The 11988-nt window shown below is 45.8% G+C and overlaps 1 non-coding gene across 1 annotated transcript; it reads left to right on the forward strand.

Moving 5' to 3' along the window:
• Nucleotides 1-1841: 1841 nt before the first annotated feature.
• On the forward strand, nt 1842-1916 carry Trnal-caa. Its single transcript has one exon. It is a non-coding gene; the product is annotated as a tRNA-Leu (tRNA).
• Nucleotides 1917-11988: the final 10072 nt, after the last annotated feature.

Raw genomic sequence — 11988 nt, forward strand, 5'->3', positions numbered from 1 at the left:
TGTAATTTCTCCTTCAAGAATTGTCAGTTCCTTTAACGATTAAAGTATTCGGCAGTAAAATCGCTTTATAAAAAGGGAGAAAGGGATAATGTAAACAATTTTAGACTTATTTCTATGCCATCAGTGTTTGCTAAAGGCTGTGTATGTAAAGTTAATTGATCATTTCATATCACATAATTTGCTGTCAAATGTATGGTTCGGACCGAACGAGGTGGTGCAGTGGTTAGCACACTGGACTCGCATTCAAACCCGCGTCCGGCCATCCTGGTTTAGGTTTCCCTGATTTCCCTAAATCGTTTCGAGCTTATGCCGGAATGATACTTTCGAAAGGGCATGGCTGATTTCCTTCCCCATCCTTCCCTAATCCGAGCTTGCGCTCCAATGACCTCGTTGTCGACAGAACTTTAAACAATAATCTCCTCCTGCTCCTCTTCCTCCTGTACAGTTCGGCTTTAGAAGTCGTTTTAAACAACTGAAAATGCTATATCCTCTTTTCTCTTTGAGGTACTGCATGGATTAAACAAAGGTTTCCAGCGGTAGAAATCTTTTTGATTTAACTAAGGTATCTGATTATGTTGATCACGAAATATTGCTCCACAAGTTGGACCATTATGGAATACGTGGAGTAGCTCATAAGTGGTTTACCTCTTACTGTAACAAGAGACAGCAAAAGGTCATTATTCACAGTGTTGAGAATGGCTGTGATGTGGGGTCTGAGTGGGGCACGGAGAACTGGTGACGGGGTGGGAGGGGGGGGGATGTGCCCCTGTAGTCGTGTTGGGGCTGCTACTGTTACTTATTTAGATGAATGGTATGCTCTCTAGTATTACAGTAACTCTAAAATATTTCTAGCTTGATAGTAAAGGATGTTGTGTGCAACATTGGCTTGGATCAAATAGTGCAGTTCATGACATAAGTGAATGGCTTGTAGAAAATAGACTAACGCTGAAGCACAGTAACATTCAGCTTTCACAGTTCGTGGCTTGTGGAAAATAAACTGACGCTAAATCACAGTAAGACTCAATTTTCACAGTTTCTAACTCATAATTCAACAAAACCACACGTTTCAATTTGACTGAATGGGCATATGATTGGTGAAACTCAACAGTTCCAATTTTTAGGTGTTAAGACAGATAGTAAACTTTTGAATACATTACGGGAAAGGCAGTGATCAACGTCTTACAAATACTTACTATTAAAAACAGTCTTCAGAATGAGATTTTCACTCTGCAGCGGAGTGTGCGCTGATATGAAAGTTCCTGGCAGATTAAAACTGTGTGCCCGACCGAGACTCGAACTCGGGACCTTTGCCTTTCGCGGGCAAGTGCTCTACCAACTGAGCTACCGAAGCACGACTCACGCCCGGTACTCACAGCTTTACTTCTGCCAGTACCTCGTCTCCTACCTTCCAAACTTTACAGAAGCTCTCCTGCGAACCTTGCAGAACTAGCAAGGTTCGCAGGAGAGCTTGTGTAAAGTTTGGAAGGTAGGAGACGAGGTACTGGCAGAAGTAAAACTGTGAGTACCGGGCGTGAATCGTGCTTCGGTAGCTCAGTTTGTAGAGCACTTGCCCGCGAAAGGCAAAGGTCCCGAGTCCGAGTCTCGGTCGGGCACACAGTTTTAATCTGCCAGGAAGTTTCATATCAGCGCACACTCCGCTGCAGAGTGAAAATCTCATTCTGGTAACATCCCCCAGGCTGTGGCTAAGCCATGTCTCCGCAATATCCATTCTTTCAGGAGTGCTAGTTCTACAAGGTTCGCAGGAGAGCGTGTGTAAAGTTTGGAAGGTAGGAGACGAGGTACTGGCAGAAGTAAAGCTGTGAGTATCGGGCGTGAGTCGTGTTTCGGTAGCTCAGTTGGTAGAGCACTTGCCCGCAAAAGGCAAAGGTCCCGAGTTCGAGTCTCGGTCGGGCACACAGTTTTAATCTGCCAGGAAGTTTCAACAATAAGTGGTTTGGAACCGTCAAGCGGTGATTATTTGGACCATTGAGTAGGAACCTCTTTCTGTTGGAGAATCACTACTCCAACAGAAAGAGGTTCCTACTCAATGGTCTGAAGATGACCACAGTAGTGGTCGAAAACGGTCACCTTGATAAATAAATCGTGATCAAGACTGTTTTTAACAGTAAAGATAGTAAACTGTCGTGGAAAGCCCACATTCAGGATCTCGTTCAAAGACTTAGTGCTGCCATTTTTACTATTCGAACGAAATCTGAAGTAAGTGATCGTTTGACACGAAAATTAGTCTACTATCCTCATTTTCATTCCCTTATGCCATATGGTATTATATTTTGGGGTAACTCTTCCCATTCTCAAAGGATATTTTTGATTCTTAAACGGGCAGTTCGGGCAATAAGTGGTGTAAGTTCTCGAACCTCCTGTCCTCCCCTGTTCACTGATCTGGGTATTCTGACATTGGCCTCTCAATATACGTATTCTTTACTGTCGTTTCTTGTTAACAATATCAGATTCTGTACAAGAATTAGCAGCTTTCACTCAGTTAATACCAAGCAGAAATCCAGTCTGCATTTGGATCGCACTTCCTTAACTTTTGGGCAGAAAAGTGTGCAGTATACTGCTGCATCCATTTTCAATAAGCTACCACAAGAATTCAAAAATCTTATCAGTAATCTACGCGCTTTAAAACCGAAACTGAAGAGTTTCTTCATGAGTCACTCCTTCTATTCTGTCGAGGAGTTCCTTGAAAAATTAAGGTGATTCCTGTGTTATATTGTTTATTGCCTTTACTTAAACTTATGGCTTGACTCTTTTTGGGTTCATAAACATTTTATTTTATCTGTTATTACTTTATGTTGTAATTTCATGTGCCGACACGTTCCATGACCTTGGAAATTTGCTCCTCAATTTGGTCCTAGAGAACTAAATGTCTAAATAAATAAAAAAATAAAAGGGTGCAACTGCATGCAGATTGCCATAAAAAGATAATAATATTTGTTGAAATAGTCTGTATGTCGTAGTTATAAGGGGCGTTCAAAAAGAAACGAGTCGGAGGCGGTATGCTAGAAGTATTGACCCTGGCTGTTGAGAAACTTGTTCCATTGTGACACAAGGCGGTGAATGGCTGTCTCATAAAATTCCAGCGATGCAATGTTAACCAGTTCCGCACGTACAGCTGGACGCCGTTGCCCAAGGTGAATAGTTTGCCCCTCAGAGCCTTTTTAAGGGGACCAAAAATGGCGTAATCAGAGGGAGAGACGTCCAGACTGTGTGGAAGGTGACCGAGAACCTCTCATTTAAATTTCTGTAGGAGTGCCGCGAGTATGTTGGCCATATGAGGCTTTGCATTGTCGTGGAGCAGAATTACTCCACGGATGAGATTGCCTGGTCGTTTTGATTTGATCTCCTGACGAAGGGTGGTCGAGATCTGTGAGTAACGCTGGGCCTTCACTGATGTCCCATACTGCAGGAAGTGAATCAGAAGGGGGCCATCTTGGTCAAAAAAGAACGTCAGCATTATGTTTCCTGCACTTGTGTGGATGGCCTTGGATTTTTTTTTTTTTTTTTTTTGTAGTGGTGACCCTGGATGGTGACTTTGTCGCTTTGATTTTGGTTCGAAGTGATGACACCATGACTTATCTCCAGTCACCACTCGTGCCGGGAACGCATTCCCTCCCTGAGCATAGCGCTGCAGATGAACAAGACAGTGGGCCATTCGACACGCTTCCTGGTGTGGTTGAAGAATGTGGGGCACCCACTGGGCACACTGTTTCCACATGTGCAGTCGTTCCTTCATGATGGCGTGAACACTTCAGACGCTCAATCCGACTACGGCGGCTATGGCCTTCACTGACACTCGTCGGTCCTGGGTAATGAGTGCATCCATCAGCTGGACGATGTCAGCGGTAAAGCAGTGAGGTGCTCCAGACTGTGCATCAATGGCTAACGTCACCCGTCCTTCCCTGAAGCGCGTATGCCACCCCTTGACCCTTGCAAGGGATGATGATGATGATGATGTTCGGATTGTGGTGTGCTCAACTGCGCGGTTATCAGCGCCTGTACAAATGCCCAACCTTTTCTCAGTCCAATCTCGCCACTTGCACCTTGGAAAGTACATGCAGTACTCACTGTACACTTATGACATTCTCTGATGAATGTCCGTTCCTCCCACTCCTTCCGTTCTCAGAAATCGAACAAAACCTCTTTACTCTTCTGTTGACGCCTTCATGTCACTGTTTGTAATGCGACGGGAAGCGATGGACGATTGTTGCATACTGCTGCTAGATCTGTATAGTCACGTGACGTGCACGCGTGCCCCCTAGCGAATGGCTATGAACTTTCACGCTTTGGTCGGAACCACACCTCGTTACACACGCCCCGATATTACTCTTCTGTCTCCGTATTGCGCATTCCAGATTCCGGCTCGTTTCTTTCTGATCTCTCCTTGTATGTTTTCACACAATGCGATTTACATGTGTTGACTCAATGTGACTGAAAGTTTGCTTGCACCTCATATGTGAATGTGTCATTCACACATAACTTGATTCCTGATTGGATTTCTTCGTAGATTTAGTGCACTTTGTACGACATGATGCTTCTTTTATTATTTTGTAGGTCTCGAAGATGAGTCGTCTCAGACAGAGATTAATTAGCTAATGTTAAATATTGTGGCTCATAACTGAACTAAATGTGAATTTTGCTGCAACTATGTCGCAACTCGTTAAAATGATTTTAAAATATGTGTAACTGGCAGAAATAAAAATTCGGAAAGAGCCAGTCACTCTGAGACACGTCAATATCTATGCCCTAACAGTTCAGGAAGGAACCTGACAATACACAAGGTTTTAAAACACTCAGCAGATTCATCTTATCGTCATCTACAATAGAAGGCAAATGCTTAGCTAATCGTTAGAGGTCCTCTTGTTACGTAAAACAGTGTGAACTAAAACGTGGCATCGCTGTTATTTATATCCGCACCTGCTGAAAATGCAAGAAAACCTGCACCCTTGAAAGCCTCATCCTTGGTGAGGCAGCAGTGAAACCCACGACCTCAGTTTCATGAAGCATAGCTCTCACCCCAAGACGACAGTTCTCGGAAGTAAGTGCATATTCGGTTTCCTTGTCTTAATTCTTAATCTACTCGTTTCGTATGCCTTTACTCGCGCTCAGTGTGAAAACAGCAGTTGTTTATAGACGATTCTGTATCTATTAGCGGTGGTAGAGAACCGCTAATTTTATTCCGGCTGCAATACGTTGTTCTCAGCAATTCGTTCTGGGGTTCCCCACTTCGCTGTCTATCTCACTTCTCGCGTAGTATGACAGAGGAACTGAGTGTCGATGATCTACGCATTAGTGGGACGATGTCTTCCATCGTACTTTTTTCAGGACTTCGTGCACTCACATCTTTAAATACGGATAAATCTAACAAATGGAAGAAAACCGGTCGCGCGCAGTTTAAAGACAACTTGTAAAAATCTGAAGCTAGTCATGGCCTTTAAATATTGTCTAATAATACGACTAAGGGACGAAACGATGTGAAATCGAGGAAAGACGTGAAAAGGGTTCTCAAGGAACGTGAAGGGTAATTTTTTGTTCTCACGTAAGGCTCTTAGATTATTTCAAAGTATCAATATGCGAGGAAGACTGTACAACAATTCTGCTACCCATCGCGTTCATCGCATGAGACTAAGAGAGATTAGGCTGCGTACCGAAGCACATGCACACTCGGTTTACACGCCGTTGGAGTGTGGTGGGAAGTGGCTAGCATTGGTACGAGGTACCGTCCGTCAAGCACTTCACAGTGGATAGAGTATTGTCTAGGTGGATAGAAATGGTTATAGAGATGACGACATCATTCGAGCTCATGTTCCATATCTATCTTGATTTCAAAGGTTACTCCACGTCTTTACGTAAGTGCGGCACACAAATTCTGTACACAAAAAGTATGCAGTAAGTTTATACATTTTTACAAAGCTCACCTATAGAATATCCCTTACCACAAAATCTTCGGGGACGTCAATTAGCAACGACTAGCAACTCACATATTTGCATCAGGCGGCGAAAGGAAAACAAAATAAGTCTACAGATGTGAGGTACAAGGGGCGTTGAAACAGTAATACGACACATTTTTTCTCAACCAATGTCTGTTGAAAAAATCCGGGGTTTGTTTCTGGACATCGTGGAATATTCCCGCTTCAGCGGAGATGCGTTCCAAGCAGCGGGTTGTCATTGAAACTTCCTGTGTGCCGGACCGAGATTCGAACTCAGGACCTTTCCTTTTGCGGGCAAGTCCTCTACCTACTGAGATACCCAAGCACGTCTCACGCCTTGTCCTCACAGCTTTACTTCTGCCAGTACCTCGTCTCCTATCTTCCAAACTTTACACAAGCTCTCCTGCGAAACTTGCAGGACTAGCACTTCTGAAAGAAAGCATATTGCGTAGATATGGCTTAGCCACAGCCTGGGGGATGTTTCCAGAATGGTATTTTCACTCTGCAGCGGAGTGTGCGTTGATATGAAACTTCCTGGCAGATTAAAACAGTGTGCCGGACCGAGACTCGAACTCACGACCTTTGCCTTTCGCGGGCATGTGCTCTACCAACTGAGCTACCCAAGCACGACTCACGTCCCGTCCTCACAGCTTTACTTCCGCCAGTACCTCGTCTCCTAACTTCCAAACTTTACAGAAGCTCTCCTGCGAACCTGGAAACTACACGAAATCTCACAAAAAACTGGGCTACAAATCTCCTAAGAGAAAATACAATATATGGAAAACAGACCTGTAGATAATCTCCCCATTACTACTCAATACGGGAAAGTGGCACAAGTTGACCACTTCAGATATCTGGAACAGATAAGCCAACCAACAGGACTGAACTCATTAGCCAATAAAGATAGAATCTCCAGATTACAGACAGCATATAAGCTCACTTGGAATCACTATAATAAGAAATCTATTTCTGTCAATGCGAAACTAAGGCATTACAACACAGTAGTCCTACCAGAAGCAGTTTATGCTGGAGAAACTACAGTGAGCAATGGTCATATGGAGTTCAGAAAGATTGAAAACCAGGAAAGAAAAATTCTTAGGAAAATATGTGGACCAGTGTTTCGGAAAGGAATTTGGATGAAGAGGGCAACCAGAGAGATTTACAAAGATATAGAAACAATAACAAATACTATTAGAAAGAGAAGGATGGAATTTTATGGACATATCAGCAGGATGACTAAAAGCAGCCTCACAAGGCAAATGTTTGAGATAGTAAACAAGAGCAAAAGCAAGACAAAGTGGATCACTGAAACAGAAGAAGACATTAAAGAACTGAGGATAACACAAGACAACATAAACAACAGAGAACAGTTTAGAAACATCGTAAAGAAACACACAATTAAACAAGAACACACGGAGAACAGTACGGGAAAAAGATGGTCGGAAGAACGCAAGAGAGAACACAGTGAACGTATGAAGAGATTTTGAGAAGAACGAAGAAAGAAGAAGAAGTCATGACTACTCAAGTTCAATCGCTCCCTTAAAAGGGAATAATCGAAAATAATATTAATATACACTCCTGGAAATGGAAAAAAGAACACATTGACACCGGTGTGTCAGACCCACCATACTTGCTCCGGACACTGCGAGAGGGCTGTACAAGCAATGATCACACGCACGGCACAGCGGACACACCAGGAACCGCGGTGTTGGCCGTCGAATGGCACTAGCTGCGCAGCATTTGTGCACCGCCGCCGTCAGTGTCAGCCAGTTTGCCGTGGCATACGGAGCTCCATCGCAGTCTTTAACACTGGTAGCATGCCGCGACAGCGTGGACGTTAACCGTATGTGCAGTTGACGGACTTTGAGCGAGGGCGTATAGTGGGCATGCGGGAGGCCGGGTGGACGTACCGCCGAATTGCTCAACACGTGGGGCGTGAGGTCTCCACAGTACATCGATGTTGTCGCCAGTGGTCGGCGGAAGGTGCACGTGCCCGCCGACCTGGGACCGGACCGCAGCGACGCACGGATGCACGCCAGGACCGTAGGATCCTACGCAGTGCCGTAGGGGACCGCACCGCCACTTCCCAGCAAATTAGGGACACTGTTGCTCCTGGGGTATCGGCGAGGACCATTCGCAACCGTCTCCATGAAGCTGGGCTACGGTACCGCACACCGTTAGGCCGTCTTCCGCTCACGCCCCAACATCGTGCAGCCCGCCTCCAGTGGTGTCGCGACAGGCGTGAATGGAGGGACGAATGGAGACGTGTCGTCTTCAGCGATGAGAGTCGCTACTGCCTTGGTGCCAATGATGGTCGTATGCGTGTTTGGCGCCGTGCAGGTGAGCGCCACAATCAGGACTGCATACGACCGAGGCACACAGGGCCAACACCCGGCATCATGGTGTGGGGAGCGATCTCCTACTCTGGCCGTACACCACTGGTGATCGTCGAGGGGACACCGAATAGTGCACGGTACATCCAAACCGTCATCGAACCCATCGTTCTACCATTCCTAGACCGGCAAGGGAACTTGCTGTTCCAACAGGACAATGCACGTCCGCATCTATCCCGTGCCACCCAACGTGCTCTAGAAGGTGTAAGTCGACTACCCTGGCCAGCAAGATCTCCGGATCTGTCCCCCATTGAGCATGTTTGGGACTGGATGAAGCGTCGTCTCACGCGGTCTGCACGTCCAGCACGAACGCTGGTCCAACTGAGGCGCCAGGTGGAAATGGCATGGCAAGCCGTTCCACAGGACTACATCCAGCATCTCTACGATCGTCTCCATGGGAGAATAGCAGCCTGCATTGCTGCGAAAGGTGGATATACACTGTACTAGTGCCGACATTGTGCATGGTCTGTTGCCTGTGTCTATGTGCCTGTGGTTCTGTCAGTGTGATCATGTGATGTAACTGACCCCAGGAATGTGTCAATAAAGTTTCCCCTTCCTGGGACAATGAATTCACGGTGTTCTTATTTCAATTTACAGGAGTGTATGAAAAGTTGTTAGCAAACAGGGAAGTTGTATTTGTGCTTATTGGTTGACGATTAGAATACTACCACATAATGTGAATTTGCGATAATAATAAACAAGGTACCAGTCCAGAGGGGGTGAATTGGAGATCGACAGAATGGTGGGAGGAAAAGGACATAGAAAATGGGAAGGAGGAGATAGAACGAGAGAGGAAGAAGGAGATGATGGACTGAAAGAGGGGAGCGAGATCGTGCAGGAGGAGAGAGAGGGGAGGAGAAGATGGACATAGAGAGGGGAGGAGGTGATGCACAGAGAAAGGGGGGAAGAAGACGGAGGTTGACAAAGAAAGAGAGAGGGAGAGATGGACAGACAGAGGAGTGAAAAGGAGATTAGTACCTATATCCAGTTGCCATGCATATTAGAAATGTGTGCTTTCTCTTTCCTTACTTTTCCATTTAGCCAGACTGAGCCACTGCTGAGCCTGAACGGGAACAGCTAGTAAGCGATAAACATTTGTCCTTTCATCTTTATGTGGGTGTGTTGTTAGCGAGAAGAAGTCCTACAAAGGTTTGAAATTATGTGCAAAGTTCACTGCAAGCCAGTAAGGGCCCTCGTTCTCAAATACTGGCTATTAGCATTAGTTTTGCTTCCTTCTCCCCTCCATCCCCACCCGTTTGAGAGCTAGTAGTTATTTCCAGACAGTAAGTGATATCTGGGCAAATCTACTTGAAGTCTATCTAGTGATTTAGGAGGAGATATGGAACATACATACAGATGAACATACACTTTTATCATATGTATGGAGTTTAAGAACGACGACTATTCGGAAAGCAAAGTCTGATCGTTTGCGAAATAGAAACCGCAGTGAAAATCTAGAATGTTTTAATTGAAACCGTTAGCTACACCTTCCAGCTACTTTGCTACATAGTCGCCGCTCCGAATGAGACATTTGTCATAGCATTGTATCAACTTCTCAATTCCCTCTCACAGGAAGCAGCCGCTAGTGCTTCTGCCATTTCTCTACGCTGATTTGCAGCTTGTTGTCTGTGCCAAAATGATTTCTTCATAGCCAGCGGTTCATGTGAGCAGGGATGAAACTCAGGGGGAGCCAATTTCGGGCTGTAGTGAGGGGTGATCAGACACTTCCCATCGTAAACGGTGCACAGACGTCTCATCGTTCCTGGAGTGTGCGGCCAAGAACTGTCATGAAGAAGGAAGTGCAAGACATGTACGTTATGTGGGGCTGCATGAAATCAGGCGAAGCCTCTCAGCGGACACCCATACTTGGCGGGAGACGCTATTATTCTTCGCATCTTTACATGCTCACCGTGTGCTCAGAACTGAAAAGAGTGACGTGACGCGATCGAAGGCATGATAGATGCACTGCCCAACGCTTATATGTAAAGTTTTGTCGGATTTTGACTATGGTTACCATTTCCTGACCGATCGGACCTTACTTTCTTAACAGCCCTCGTACTGTAGAATTTGTCTTGATGGTTAAGTACACTAGTGGCCATTAAAATTGCTACACCAAGAAGAAATGCGTATGATAAACGGGTATTCATTGGACAAATATATTATACTAGAACTGACATGTGATTACATTTTACGCAATTTGGGTGCATAGATCCTGAGAAATCAGTACCCAGAACAACCACCTCTGGCCGTAATAAAGGCCTTGATACGGCTGGGCATTGAGTCAAACAGAGCTAGGATGGCGTGTACAGGTACAGCTGCCCATGCAGCTTCAACACTATACCACAGTTCATCAAGAGTAGTGACTGGTATATCGTGATGAGACAGCTGCTCGCCCACCATCGACCAAACGTTTGCAATTGGTGTTCGTTTTTCCCGTGCGCTGTTCGGGAGTGGAATGGTAGAGAGATAGTATGATTGTGGTTCGATGAACCCTCTGCCAAGCACTTAAATGTGAATTGCAGAGTAGTCATGTAGATGTAGATGTAGATCTGGAGAACGTGCTGGCCAGGGCAGCAGTCGAACATTTTCTGTATCCAGAAAGGCCCGTACAGGACCTGCAACATGCGGTCTTGCATTATCCTGCTGAAATGTAGAGTTTTTCAGGGATGAAATGAAGGGTAGAGACACGGGTCGTAACACATCTGAAATGTAACGTCCACTGTTCAAAGTGCCGTCAATGCAACAAGAGGTGACTGGGACGTGTAACCAATGGCACCCCATACCATCACACCAGGTGATACGTCAGTATGGCTATGACGAATACACGCTTCCAATGTGCGATCAGTGCAATGTCGCCAAACACGTATGCGCCCATCATGATGATGTTCAAAATGGTTCAAATGGGTCTGAGAACTATGGGACTTAACTTCTGAGGTCATCAGTCGCCTAGAACTTAGAACTACTTAAACCTAACTAACCTAAGGACATCATACACATCCATGCCCGAGGCAGGATTCGAACCTGCGACCGTAGCGGTCGTGCAGTTGCAGACTGTAGCGCCTAGAACCGCTCGGACACTTCGGCCGGCCCATGATGCTGTAAACAGAACCTGGATTCATCAGAAAAAATGACGTCTTGCCATTCGTGCACCTTGGTTCGTCGTTGAGTACTCCATCGCAGGCGCTCCTGTCTGTGATGCAGCGTCAAGGGTAACCGCAGCCATGGTCTCAGAGCTGATAGTACATGCTGCTGCAAACGTCGTCGAACTGATGGTTGTTATCTTGCAAACGTCCCCATCTGTTGACTCTGGGATCGAGACGTGGCTGCACGATCCGCTACAGCCATGCGGATAAGATGCCTGTCATCTCGACTGCTAGTGATACGAGGCCGATGGTATCCAGCACGGCGTTCCGTATTACCCTCCTGAACCCACGGATTCCATATTCTGCTAACAGTCATTGGATCTCGACGAACGCGAGTAGCAATGTCGCGATATGATAAACTGTAAACTGCAATCGCGATAGGCTACAATCCGACCTTTATCAAAGTTGGAAACGTGATGGTACGCATTTGTCCTGCTTACACGAGGCATCACAACAACGTTTCACCAGGCAACGCCGGTCAACTGGTGTTTGTGTATGAGAAAT

The sequence above is a fragment of the Schistocerca piceifrons genome, chromosome 6 (assembly GCF_021461385.2).
Source record: "Schistocerca piceifrons isolate TAMUIC-IGC-003096 chromosome 6, iqSchPice1.1, whole genome shotgun sequence".
Classification (NCBI taxonomy): Eukaryota; Metazoa; Arthropoda; class Insecta; order Orthoptera; family Acrididae; genus Schistocerca; species Schistocerca piceifrons.